This window comes from Pholcus phalangioides, unplaced genomic scaffold (genome assembly GCF_987345545.1).
Source record: "Pholcus phalangioides strain wild (caught in Gottingen) unplaced genomic scaffold, Ppha-v1.0 ptg000007l_1, whole genome shotgun sequence".
NCBI classification, from domain to species: domain Eukaryota; kingdom Metazoa; phylum Arthropoda; class Arachnida; order Araneae; family Pholcidae; genus Pholcus; species Pholcus phalangioides.
The window spans coordinates 50,913,653-50,928,565 of NW_028301600.1; positions in this window are offsets into that span (position 1 = coordinate 50,913,653).

Sequence of the window (14,913 nt, forward strand, 5' to 3'; positions counted from 1 at the left end):
TTTTGAGGACGAGGTGTACGAATAAAAAGTAAGTTTTGCCTCTAGGATCAACCGTTCATCAGTAAAATGTAGCGCCTAGGCACTTTCCTTACTACCTTGTATAACAACTATAGTGATTGAGAACGCTATTTAATACTAGAACTACCGCGTGGTCCGACCGCTTTCTGAAAAACTTTGATCACCCACTACATCTTTATTTTTAAAATTTTTTCAATTTCGTTACTTTTCCTGATTTGACGAAAGGAATCTTTTGGTAAAAAAACAAAAAAATTCTAAGTCATTTCCTTGATTTTTTAAGAAAACTTCTACTTAGAACTACCGAGTGGTCAGTTGATCGTGTTTGAAATTTCAAACTTTACTCTCAGCATTAGCGTAGTTTTTACAGTTTTTTTTTTGCATACAATGTATGATTTTTTTTTCAAAACTACAACTATATATCGTGTTCAATCTCGCCCACTTTTTAAGCTCAAGGAAACTCGTAAGTTTTCAGATGGTTCGGCGCGCAACGCTATGAGATGTTTTGTATGCATTCTCACCCAATGTTAGAAGCCATAGACACCCCCCTCAAAAGGGGAGTATAAATGGGGGAAGGGGAGTGAACAAACTGATAAAATCTATTTTTAGTTTATACTTCATTGTAACCTCCTTCAATATTGTTATTCACAGGCCTGGAAATGTTTATGCTACTATCACAGCTTAATATTATGTTACTGCCAAAACCAGAAATTAACCGATTCACTGGATCATCGTCAAGATGACGTATTTTGTCGGGATAACTATGTCTACGTTAGTTATGGCAACCCATTAAACCGCAGTCACAATGCGGTAGTCATTTTTTCTGCAAAATTTGGCAGAAAAAACTATGTTTATATAATTATTTTCATATATTTTTTACTCTCAACATTCACATTTTTTCTCTCGTCATTGGCACTAATTAAATATAGTTGCTATATATAGACATGTATCACACGTTGTCTATTTAAAAAAAATGGATTTGGCTCCTACTGGGCCGTCTTACGCACATCGTGCTTTGGCCAGGGATCTCCGGCCACTTCGCGAAGTAGCCGGCTAAAGTCAGAATCATTTCTGCAATTCGGCTCTTTGGCCGAAACTCTTGGCCGATTCGCGAAGTGGCCGGCCCCGTCGTGAATTTGCCGCACTTCGGGCTTTGGCAGTAACATATACGCTTATATTTATACATCAAAAAAGCTTGTTTGCATGTTATCGCGAGACAATATTTTGTATGTATTTTTATGTACACAAAAGAACGTTCAGCTTGAGAGACCACGGGGGATGTCTTTCTGTATACAGAAGAGCAAACTGCAGAAAACAGCGAAGTTGAATTCATTATACAAAATTAAAGCGACTTTTCTTCAGACGAAATTTATAATGAAAGTGGCTTTGATGACTGAGGTGAGGTGTTTGGACATTTAAAATTGCACTGAATTCACCACAAATATTTTTTGGTTGAGAGAACTTGCCCTCCTTTTTGATTATGCCCTACATGCATTTTTAGATCATTATTCCTTTTTTTTTTTTTTTTTTAATTCTTACTTGCCATTCGCTTTTGCACAGTTTCATGGGTATTAGTGTCAGCGGCAGAGGTTCAAGAGCAACAATCCCGGCTTGGAAAAAAATACGATTTTCAAAATTTATATGAACATTTTGATAATAAATGTGAAAATTGTTTCGTCACACAGATTTTTTTTCCTATCGGTTTTTTTTCCTGCACCCGATTTTCAAGTAACTTTTTTTCTTTAGATGATAATCGGAATGCTGCCGATGAAACAGCCACTTCGCATCATCCGCGATCAGGAAAGGAAGACGAGGTCATATATGACAACATGCCTAAATGCCACCGATTATTCTGAACACTTTCAACCTAGAAATGAGTTTTGGGGGAAAAGATGGTCAAACTGAGTGGACTGTTGAAGATATTTTTGCTCCTCTCAGTGTTCAGCGTCAAAAACATAGTTTTGATGGATTCACCAGGTCGACCTTACTACGCTAAAAGAGAAGTACCAGATGACAGCTGCGTTAGCGCTTCGAGACTCTTCTTCAGTGAGAACACGTTGAAACATATCCAGGAGTGCACAGAGTGTGAGGCTAAGAGAGTGCTTGAAACGAAGGATTGGAGCCTTTCTCTTGAAGAACTAGATGCTTTTATCGCTCTTATGTACCTCGGAGGAGATCTTGGAGTTAAATCTATTTCTGTTGGCGATTTGTGGTCTAAAACATGGGTGCAGGGCCGCAACTGGGGGGGGGGGGCAGGCGAGTCTCGTGCCCCGGACGCTGGACCAGAGGGGGCGCAAATTTTGTTCTCGAACCTCTCCTTTAACATTACAAGTGGGCGCCAAAATGCGCACTTGCCCCGGGTGACCAAACATCTAGTTGCGGCCCTGCATGGGTGCCAATAGTTTTCACTGAGACCATGGATAGAAATAGATTCAGTGAGATTATGAAATATCTGAGGGGTTTGACGTAAAATCTTGTAGAGCAAATCAGTTATATTCGGATAAAGTTGCTTTAGTTTCAGAAATATGGAATGAGTTCATGAACAACTGTGTGTATTACATTCCAGATCCTAATCTGACGGTAGATGAACAGCTTTTTCCCACAAAGACAAGATGATCTTACAATACATGGCTAATAAGCCAGTCAAATTTGGAATTAAGTTCTGCATGATTGTTGATGTTCATTCTAAATATGTGTGCAACGGTTTTCCATATCTTGGAAAAGATGAATTATACGTTCCAATGATTTATACCTCTTCCAGAACACGTTATAATAAAGATTGCACAACCATACCTAAAAAGAAAGGAAGGGATATTACAACCGATAGTTTTTTTCACTTCTGTGAAGCTTGCGGAAAAATTGAAAATTGTTGATACTAGTCTCGTGGGAACAATGAATAAATCCCGCCGAGAAGTCCCCAATGTTACCATAAACTGAAATGCTCACTAATATGATACCATACTCCTAAAAAGAGATTTTATTACAATGACTGTGTATCAGGGAAAACCTAAAAATAATGTCTTTTTGTTTTGAGCTCCCTTCATTCCTCAATTGAAAACTCGATCAATGAAAAAAAAAACGACAACAACAAAACCTTAAAGTCTGTGGAATTTTATAACTCAACAAAATTCGGGGTAGATATTTTAGACTAGATGACACGAAAATATTCTGTGTGATCTCCTTCAAGGCGCTGCCGATGCACGTGTTTTATAATATCCTTGATCTGAGAGCAATCAATGCATGGACTTGCTCTCCACAAAAAAGTTACGAAGAAAGAAATTTCTCGAAGGAACCTTATTTTACAATTAGCTCATGAGCTCCGATCACCCTTGGTCGCAGGTAGATTTTCCCCTCCATATTTGTTTGCTAACGATCGCATAATTTGATCGCTAACGATCCTCAAACAGAGAAATTGGCAAAACGCAAACAGTACTACGTGAGCAAATGTAAAAACATTGATGTGCAGAACGTGTAAAAATCCAGTTTTTGGAAAACATTGTGAAGCAGATTCAATGCTTAAACTACTAAGTGATGTATGATCACTATACGCTTTTTATTTCTCTGCGAAGTCCCAATATCTATTTATTTTTTTTTTCAGACCAACTAAAAATAAATAAATACGATCAATAATTTGCGGACCACCAAAAATTTTATACATAGGAGAAATAATTTGCGGACCGGGGGAAAAAATGAATAAAGAAACTAATTTTCGGACCGGTAAAAAATAAATAATAAGGAGGAATAATTTGCTGATCGGCAAGTACGAAAAATAATTTCTAACAGAAATTATTTGTCTGTTACAGTAAGTAAACTAAAGTCAATTTCAACGTCACATACAAAGTACAAATGCATACGCTCCAATGTATACGCTCCAAAAAATGAAAAATAGGGAAAAATTAAAATTGTCAATAAGAGAAAAACCCATTACTGATAAGCAATGTAAAAACTCTTTTGTTTTGTCAAGTTTAAGTTTAATAAGTGTGTGAAAAATTCAGGGAGGGAAATAAGAAGAGAAAAGAATTAAATTTTAACAAACTTCTGAGAATTGAATTAATACAAATACAACGCCACAACAGGCAAAATGCCCAACGAGGTGGCTGAGAAAATGATGCCCATAACAAATATGGATGTCATATATTTCAAAAATACAGCAACCCAATTAAATTGAGTTAACAAGTAAATTGGGTTTAACAATTGGGGAACAAGGTCCTTGACAAATTATTTAAAGCTTCAATATTTCAAAAAACCGTTGGTATAAACTGTCGGATCACAATTCTTTTCATGGCATGAAATAACTAAAACAAGTTGCACAATTATTTACTTTCAAAAATAAATATGAATATATACTGTCGATTCCCGTTTTAGCGAATACCGTTATAGCGAAAATCTCGTTTTAACGAAAACTTTTTAATCCCCCCAAATAAGTTTACGTAGATACAATGTAAAAATCTGGAATTCTCTTATAACGAAATTTCGTTATTACCAAGGCTCGGATGTTGTTAACATAAAAAATCCTGAAAAATAACCATAAAAATGTCCCAAAAACTCCCAAAAAAATGTCTCAAAGTCCTAAAAATTCGAACAAATGTGCTAAAAACTTGAAGGAAAATTTCCCAAAAATGACAAAAAATGCTTAATACAAAACAATTTTTTAATAGAAACTAAACCAGTCATTATTGACTAAAAGTCAAAGAAAAAAAATCTTATACTCTCTCTCTCTCTCTCTCTCTGAAAATATATTCATTTTATCAACATTAGATTTCATCAAAATTGCGAATGGAATTTTTCGAATAAACAATTCATTATTTATGAGTGGGTTAGGAAATCTACAAGACAAAATATAGATTTCTAAAAAGACAGGATAAACTTCTCTCAACATCGACACATGTTATTGGGAGATATTTGAGGGGAGAGATCTGATCTATACACACAGAGTAAATTCCTCTTCAATTTTTCAAAACTTTTAGACGTTCCTCTTAAGAAATCAAAAAGTTTTCTACAGGCAAAGTCCGCTTTTTATGCTATTTTTTCAAATTTCATTATAGCAAGTTGGCCTACCCCACTTTTAGCACACTGAATTTATCGATAGCACGCATCAATAAGCTCCATATTTTTCTGCAGTGACTAAATGGTCGGAACCAGAATGCTGAAGATTGATCTTATGTACGACATCACTTCTTTAATATTCCCATGGCAAAACAAAGCTTACGAAACCTTACTGTATGCAGCATTATTACGAATCAAAATCATTAAACATGAATTTACAGATTTCAAAATTCCCCCTGTAGTACATACAAGCACTACACCATGTTCACACACATACACTTTTATAGAAAGAAAATTCCTCTTTCTCAACACCCCATTAGGATCAGAATTTTTTGAATTTGCTTTCATTTATTGCTTGGTTAAGCGTGGCCAGCTATTGGAATTCTTACTAAATGCTAAATTTACCTGGAATTGATTCTAAACTTTGTTTGCCATCTATAAAGGAAAATACAAAATACATTATGACAGTAATACACATTTCTGTTTTTGTTTTAAAAAAAAAATTTGGCCTTTTAATTTTGAATTTTTTTTTTTCAAAAGAGAAAACATATCCTTAAACTGCCAAAAAATACCATAAAACCTGAAAAAATGCCTTAAAAGTTTGAAATTATTGAAAAATGCGAAAAATGGAAAAAAAAATCGAATGTCATCAACATCCGGGTCCTGCCTTATTACGAAGTGATTTCTCCGGTCTCTTGGAGTTCGTTGTAACGGAATTCAACTGTTTATACGATCATGCGACATTTATATATGTAAATATTTACTAGAAGAGTGAATGTAAAAGAACATTTCGTACAAGAATGCAAATACAGCTTACTTCTACTACAGGCAATATTATATAATAATACAATAGGGAATATAAATACTATATGCATTTCGTAAATGGCTACAGGGAAACAAGTTAGGAAGCTAACTTCTACTGCCATGAAACCATATAATGCATATAAGATATAGAGCTTACGGATACAAGAATGAGTACAATGTACTAGTATCATTTTTGTCGCACAACGGTCATTTCCTGCACACGAGGGCTAATTAGACCGGGACCTACAATTTATTGCCGATTCCAAACGGCAGGATTGTTTTTTATACTTACCGAGAGGTTGGTGCGGTAACCCGTCGATGTGGGACTCTCTGCGGTAGCAATATTTTTCTGTGGTCATGTCGCCGTTTCTGTTGTTCCCCTGTGACAGGAAAGTTTCTGACAAGGACGAACCGGGTATCGAACTCGCGACATCTCTAAACATCCTTTGGTACTTCAGGTGAGTATCTTGTCGACCTTGGGCTACCGCGCCCACAATGTGCTAGTGGCAAAGTAGATAAAGTGGGATAAATAGGATGACACATATACAGAACAAAATAGAAATAGCAATGTGCACAAGATTTTTTCCCCATATTTATCTTTTTTCCCTATTCGTTCATTTTTTTTCCATTTTTCCATTTATTTTATTTTCTTATTCTTTTTTTTTTCATTTTTCCTCGAATATATTAATAACAAAAATAATGATAGAATACATAATTTTCTTTATAAGACCAGTAGAGTGTCTAGTCAGTATTCAATATCCTTTTTAGCCTATGGTATAACGGTATGTGGCCTACGGTTCTATGCAATGGATCGTAACCCACCATCGCACTGAGATGGCCATATTCCGAATTCTGTAGTTTGTCACAGCGGGTTTTAGATAGCTCCTTGATGAAGTCCAGCATATAATGGGTATACCCAAGTCTTTCCTGATGTTAGCTCCACGTATAAATTTAGGTGCCCTCACAAGAGACCTCAGGATTTTGTTTTTCTGAGATCGTAGCTTTTGCAATTGCTATAACTCACTTGCGTAGACCTGGACCTGGGCTGCATATGTCATAATTGGTCGAAGTATAGATTTAAAAAAGAGTGTATAACTTTATTCTTTAAATAGAGACGAGCTGACGAGCTTGAGGAAATGTTTTGGAGAACATGCGTAGGAGAGGAGAGAGAGGGGGAGGGGCTTGGGTGGCCTTGTTTCAGACATGGTCAATCTGCGGGCCAAAATTTGCTGGTCCAGAATACAGCCCAGGTTCTTACCGGTCTGCGTCACCGATGGGAGTGTTTCCTGTGTTAAAATAAGTTATGGACTGGGGGAAAAAAGTTAAAATAACTTGCAGACCAGCTGAGAGACGGTAAAAACAAAAATAATAAGGCCAGTATTTACACTATAAAATTTTTATAAAAATTATTTTAAACTGGAAAAATGCACCTAATAAGCATTTTCGTGGTTTTGTCAGAACCAATTCCGATACAGACGGGTATCGGTTTTATCCAGAGTAATTGCACTTCAAAATTTAATATTCTAACAATTTACGAGCATTATTTCTTGACGTTAATTAGAAGAAAAATGCGTAAAATTATAAGAGTGTCCACAGTTTTGCCGAATACGTTCATAATAATAATAATAATAAGTAAATTTATGAAATATTTTGAGATGAGACAACATGATTCCACGAACTGCGTTTTGTCGCCTTTATTCGACAGGCATTATGAGAAATGATTCCATGCTATTCAAGATAAATGTTTGAATAAATTCAATAACGACGAAATGATGCGACAAAAATTTATCAAAACTCAACGACATGCTAAAATATCACAAAATATTCCGAAAGGTTACACAAAGATGGAGAAGACTCGTTGCTTGTATTTCTTTTCCACTTCTATTTATACGCCCATATTCTTGAAATATATCATTATATGTCGTCAGCAGCCTCAGGTTTCTTGATATTCACACGCGTACACGTATGACAGATGACACTTCTCTCATTACCTACTGTGGGAGGTGAAAAAATGCATACGTGTGCGGTATATACAGGGTGTTTCCATAATTCTCCTTGCCGCATTTTACTGGTGAACCGTTGATCTTAGAGGCATACTTCCAATCAATAAAAGTATCTAAATTTCGTGTAAAACTCAGATACATCATTCATGTTCCAAGGGATTGTATAGTTATTGAAATATAAAAATTTAACTTTTTATACGGACACCCTGTCCTCAAAAACCCAATTAGAAAGTTGTTTCCCTGTCTTAATTGCTGACATTATTGATAATATCTCAACTGGAGCTATCGAAACTATACTGGTGGCTCCAGGATTACTGAAACTGGTGCTGGAAAAATCTTCCGCATCTCTGGAATTGATCATGACTACCATAAGATACACTTGTATTTTAGTAAAACGACTACAGTCTTTGTTGCTGAAGTACTAGCAATAGCTACATTAACTGTAAACCTAATCGCTAACGGTTATCATAATAAACAAATCTGATAGGATAGCCAAGCAGCATTAATGGCTCTTGACAATTTTTTGTTTCAACTGTGTATCAACTGTTGCACTGATATGTTGAATAACTTGTCAGCACTTGACAACAACATCAACCTCTACTGGGCATGTAAACTTCCATGGAAATGAAGTTGCAAACCAAATAGCCAAAGTGACAGCGAGTCTGAAGATATCTGGACCTTCGTCTATCTACCGCATGTGCAAAGAATAAAACGAAACTTCAATTAACTATGTAGGACGTTGCCCCGTATTCTCTATCCCGAGAAAGAACTACTTTGGTGATCATCACACAGGTGATGCTAATTGAAATAGTGAATGTAGTCATCATCTACAACTTGGTAATTTTTCTTAATTATAACTAAACAACCTGAACTCATAATAAGTGTCAATTCTCAGCTCTGATTCAAACTCTCATGTGTTATTTTTCAATAACTTCATGTTGAATGTCCGGCCATATCCTCAGGAGATCTCCTCTGCTTCTTTCTCTTCTTGAAAGGATATCGCAGATATAGGAGCAATCTCCTTATTTATTTATATATGGTCAATATCGTGTTTGTAGGTATCATACTGTCCCACTTATAGGGTCTAGTATTTAACTCTAGACCTAAAATCTAGTATTTAATTCATTTTGACCGTTTTTTATTTTTATTTTCTCACTTGATTTTCGTGATGATTCAGATCGTTTAGAATGTTGAAATTTCACGATTTTTCCTAAAATGCAAAAACATTATACTGTAAAATCAGTTTGAAAATAAAATTAGCTTTTTATAATAATAGTTATAAAAATTTTTAATAATTTCAGTAATACCTAGAGATAATTAATTAATTTACCTTAAGATAATTTCAGTTATACCTAGAAGAGCCATCACCGGTCAGATTCACCGGTAACGTTACAGGAACTTTCATATTATGCGCAGCAAATATTTTGTAGAATCGTTTCATCAAAGTTCTACTAATATGGATATGCACACTTCGGCTAATTAAAAGCATCCTTACTGATCGACTAATTTCAAAATTAAAATACTAATATGGCAAAAATGTAGTGATGCAAATCATTGAATCTTATCTGAAAGAGAGTAGAAATTTGAGCACTTGATGATAGTTTTTCTTCATCAAGACTTGCTGAAATACTGAAGCAGAATAATACTACCTTGGCAGGCATAATAATAAAAGATCGGAAAGTAATTTCACCTGAAATTCATCAGAAGCCCCACTGCATTCGTTGAACCAAAAGCATTGGGCGTGTTTACACATAAAGACAGAATTTTGTGGTTTCTCAGAAAGAAAAAAGAAAAATATTCTTCTACTACGTTCAATGCATTGAAATATACATTGTCAAAGAGAGAAAAAATTCTGAAACCGTTTAGTTTTACAAAAAAAGTATAGCGTTGATTCTAGAAAGCATTCCATACGTATATCATTCATTTGCCAGTGTGCGCATTCCAGAACATTCGACGCAGCCTCAAGAAATGTTTGGTCTATTTGTATAAAAAAAACTGGGAAAAGTAATCTGGTTCTTGTTCTAGCTTTTATGCTAATTTCTTGTCTGGAAATTAGCATAAAAGCTTAGAGGCCCTTATTTGTTCAAGGATCAGAATTTTGCTAGCTCTACTCAGGAAAAAGATAGCGATGTCAGGTCCCGCTATGCAATAACAAAACAAGCAATAACTTTTCAATGAATGAAACGTATTTGTGCGGAAAGCGTGTTTCTCGTGTAACGAAGGTATCCAAAAGTGTAGAAAGTGTGATGTGCTAATACAATTGCAACAACAGTAGACGCTCGATTTTATGAACTCGAACAGACTTGATAATTAGTTCGTAAAATGGGAGAGACAATAAAAAAATACGGTGAATAAAAAAAATATTTAATCATTTACTTTTATTGATGATTTTCAAAAAAGTTACTTGTTTTTGTTTGCTTTATCGCACAATTTTCGTAAATATACGATTAAATGGAATTCGATGTAAGAATTCATATCATGCTCGGTCGAATATCTCGCTTCTCTGAAATATTTTAGAAAAGATGAAACGCCGTGGAACCCCTTGCCGTAGAAACGATCTTTTGCTTTTTTTCATTGACTAGAGTACTCAATGTACTTTTTGGGATCCCGTACTTTTTGACAGTTTCTGTGTTTGTAAAAGTTCGCCCCTCACATTAATTATTTTCAAAATCTTTTTTCCCCTCTATTTTCAAGCCCAATCATTTCCGTTTAGTTGACATTACAAGAGAAATGTAGGCGATCGGCAGTTTGTCGAAGTGGAGTGTGATCGACTTTGCACTCTCAGAAATGGCCTTATCAATAAGCTGATGTATCATTCCGTTCCTTAAACCGCCAGTTTATCCAGTCATAATGTGCAAAGAGTGAATTAAGTTGTCAACGCATCTTCACTTCATGTCACCGTCAACAATCGAACCCTCCTTCCTGGCGCTTGTTCGCAAAACACCTGCATGTCTGTGATGACAAATTAATGAAAACAGTCTACATTTCCCCATCTTCCTTTATTTTCTCTTAAGACACGTAGAACGTTCTAATTGGAATTTACCTTTGATTACAACGAACTCGGGGGAGGCTGGAAGAGTAAAATATCAGAAAAAAATGACGGAAGAAGAAAGTGACTATATTTCAAATTTATAAATTTTTAAAAATTATAAATTTTTAAATATATATTCATTATTATGTATTATTGTTTGTTATTATTTAAATTGGTATTTTTTATTTTTATATTAGCGTGTAGTGTTGACGAAACTTTCGAGATCAAGGTTAATCAATTCGTTGCGTAGTAATTCCAACTTTTGCCGCATGTTTTTTGCTTATAATATGCGGAATTTCCAACCAATTTTTACGAAACTTACGGGAAGTTTGACAGCATACATAAGACACACAATACTCGAATTAAACAAGTGAAACAAGTGAATATTCAATAAGAATTTTAAGAAAATGATTTTCAAGTACGCATGCGCAGAGAATTTCAATTTTACATTTCTATAATTTCGTTGCCAAATATATAGGAATTGTCTTGAAAATTCAGGAAAGATGTCGGTAATATACTACTGTAGTGAGCTGTAGTTTAACCCTTAAATACTCAGCTTTGCATTATATGCAAAGGGTTCTTTATATAGACGTTCATTACCGCGGCCAGTTCGAAGAAAAAAATTCAGAATCGACTTTGCTCATAAGCTGAGGTAATTTTCTTTCCATTTTATGTTTTGAATTTGCTGGTAGATGCCCTAGTTATAGACGAAAACTCTTTGTTTATTGCAGAGCAATGTGCGGCTGTGATTACTCTGTTTTAAAATGTCTTGTTTGCATTTTTTTTACCTTGAAGTTTGTAATCCGAAGCCTTTTCTTACTATATTTTGAATTACAAAGAAAATAGTTATATACGTGTAAAGTAATATTACTTTAATACATTTAAGTTATGTGTGATTTTTGAGGCTTTGCACATCTTCAATAAGGTCTTATATAAGCAGTAAAACTCCAAATATTATTTTTTAAATGATTTTTTCCGGTTTTCAATACGTATCATTAACTATGAAAAAAACTATCAGGTCGAAAAAAAATTGAGCATTTAAGGGTTCAAATCGGTTTTTTTTCACAGGTCCGGCACAACTCACTTACTCTTGGAATGAGGTAATAGGGCAGTAAATTGTCCATAATGACAATACACCGGATTGATGCTCGTTTTAGAAGTTCTTGAAAGGACTAGTAACCCCCGTCTGTCTGTCAAAACCCGCGCGTGATAAGCCCAGTGTTTATGAATAGGTGCAGATTGAGTTCCCATGGTATCCTTTTTCTCTCCTTCTAATAATTTCTCGCGAACTGTTAATCGGAATGGCTGGAGTAAATATTTGTATATACATGTATGTCCTATGCATAAAAATGTTTTCATTCAATGAAAGAATGTAAAATAATCATTATAAACCTCAGGTACACTAAATTCTTTCTCACGAGATGATTGTGGCGCTCCCTGGGGTAGGATGTGAAAACTTGAATTTTTCTCTCTTTTCTTTTTTCTTCTGGAGAAAAGAAATTCTCCCTCCGGGAAACCCTGTATGGCGAATTATATTTGCCAAGTCTGTGGTTAGTATCTCTTATGAACAGGTGCACCAAATCGCTATCCGGTCGTTGTACTGCATTTGTCATTTGTCAACGTTGGTGGGTGAGACCTTAATTTGTTGTAATTATCTCAAATAATTCCACTGAAAACCTCTGTACCTGCCCTTCAATGCCGGCTCCTTACTGCGTCAGGGTGTTTACATAGTGCGTTCGTATTTCCGATTCTGGAAACCCGCGTTTTCTCCGATTGCTTAAAAACCCGAATTTCAAGCTGAAGAAAGTTAAAATTCGGGGTTTTAACCAATCGGAGACAACGTGGGTTTTTAGAATCGGAAATACGGATGCACAATGTTTACACCTTTAGGGACGACATATTCTACAATAAATATCAATCGGTTCTTTGTATGCTGTTACCTAGTGGCCACGTATTCAAGGACACCCTGTATATGGTACTACAATTCAATTTATAAACTATATGCATTTTTACGCTTTGAAATTTGGATGAATATTGTTTTTTGTTTTTTTTAATGTTTGATTTTGTTACCATTTTTTAAGGTATGACAGAAAATCAGGAAGTAGATATTTTTATGGAGGAAAAGGGCTGGCACTGGTTGATAAAAAAACAAATTTTATAATCAGAAATTTCCTGAACTCTGTTTGCAGAGCATAAAAAATGATCTTTTCAATGACATTTAGTTTGATTGTTTTAGTCGGTTGCTGGCTTCTAGCCGATATCTCAGCTTTATGCATGCTTTAGCTTTGTTTATAACGTTTTCCGATTCTTGATAACTTTTACTAGGTAAAAAAAGTATTGGAAAAGTCGTCCACAGAAAAACTTTTCAGTATGTTCGAGAATATTGAAATTTTCTGACCTGTAAAATGTACCCAATCGCTAAAAACAAGCTGAGCATGTACAAAGCTAAAGAATATTATAGAAGTGCTTGTAAAATACAAGAACTTTTATTATATTCTTCGTGTATGGTATGACAAACAAAATGAGAGTTTCGTAGATTTTGAATTTTATAAGTATGTGGCCTCTCTCTAAAAATCAATTTTTAAGAATTAATTTACTTATTTTTAATGTCAGTGCAGCCGAATATAATTCAATGGTAACAGTAAATTTTAAATACAAGCACGAAACCGATTCGACGAGAATCTTTTCATAATGCTTCAAATAGTGTTGAAATTTTCCTTATTAAGTATTTTTATACATTGGCCTGATATCCAGGATTTGTATCATCATAATAAATCTCTTTGCAATATGATATATACGGGGTCTCCACCCTTATAGTTGCCCAATAGCTGATTCTTAAACCTATGAGAAAACTTCAATTAAAAAAAATCCGTTCTTTTATAACCATAGCTGACCGAATTATCTATCGGTAATTAAAGTTGCATGTTTTTTGCTGAGAAATGGGTAGGGATCACACACAAAATTAATTCAGAGACGAACAGTTTTGACCAATTCAATTTAGTATCCACTCAGTAACGATTCCTAACGATATGTCATGGAATGAAACCTTCCTTTCCTTCCATGGAATGAAACCTCAAGAAATAATTTGTTGATTATTTATGTAAACTTTTATACTGCTTCTCAAAGCTTGACTGGAACGATGTGTTTTCTAACAACTAATGTGCCGCCTGGCAGTCGAGTGATTAGGGAGCTAGCCTCTGACTGTGCAGGTTTCGGTTCGAATTCTGGTTCGGGCATGGATGTGTGTCTACTAATATCAACAAATTCTCTGGACAGATCATATGGATCTCTTGGGAATACGTGAAGATCGCATTTTTTGAGTTCAAATATCTCGGCTAGTATTGCACTTTGAAACATAGAATGTTTTTGTTGCTCTCGGGAGAGACAGAGCAATAACTTTTCAATCAAAAGTTAGACAACAAGGGATTGTATAGAATGTCAAATTTTATATCTCAGTTTATGTACGATTCCTAGTAGAAAAAATTACATTCTTGAAATGGGAGTGTTATTTGGATATCTTTCCTAATTAGAAGTATGTTTCTATCACCAACGGCTAACAAGATAATAGGTACACAAATATTTGACTTTACACCCTATATTTTAGAGATCGCATCAAGAGACGTTCTTAACACTACTAAATTCTTGGAAGAAAAAAGGCTGTATGTTTTTGTGTTGAAGAGATACTCACTTAATTGGAATTAAAATGAGTTTGAATTGAAGTGATTATCACACTAAAAGGGCAGTTAATGACGTCCATCGATATATGATCCTTTTATGGTGAGTGACATCAAAGTGAGATAAAAGTTCAAAAAGTTATTTCTCTCTCTCTCTTATTTCCTCTAAAATAATTCTCCAAGTACTGTAGCTATAAACGGTTTAATTATAGTACACTTGGATGTACGGTTGATGTATTTATTATTTGATACCAATTGAATTCTTACGGTGTGATGTTGATGAACATTAATATATTGGTCTCTTCTCTCGAAACAATGACAATACGCTCAACTACAACTA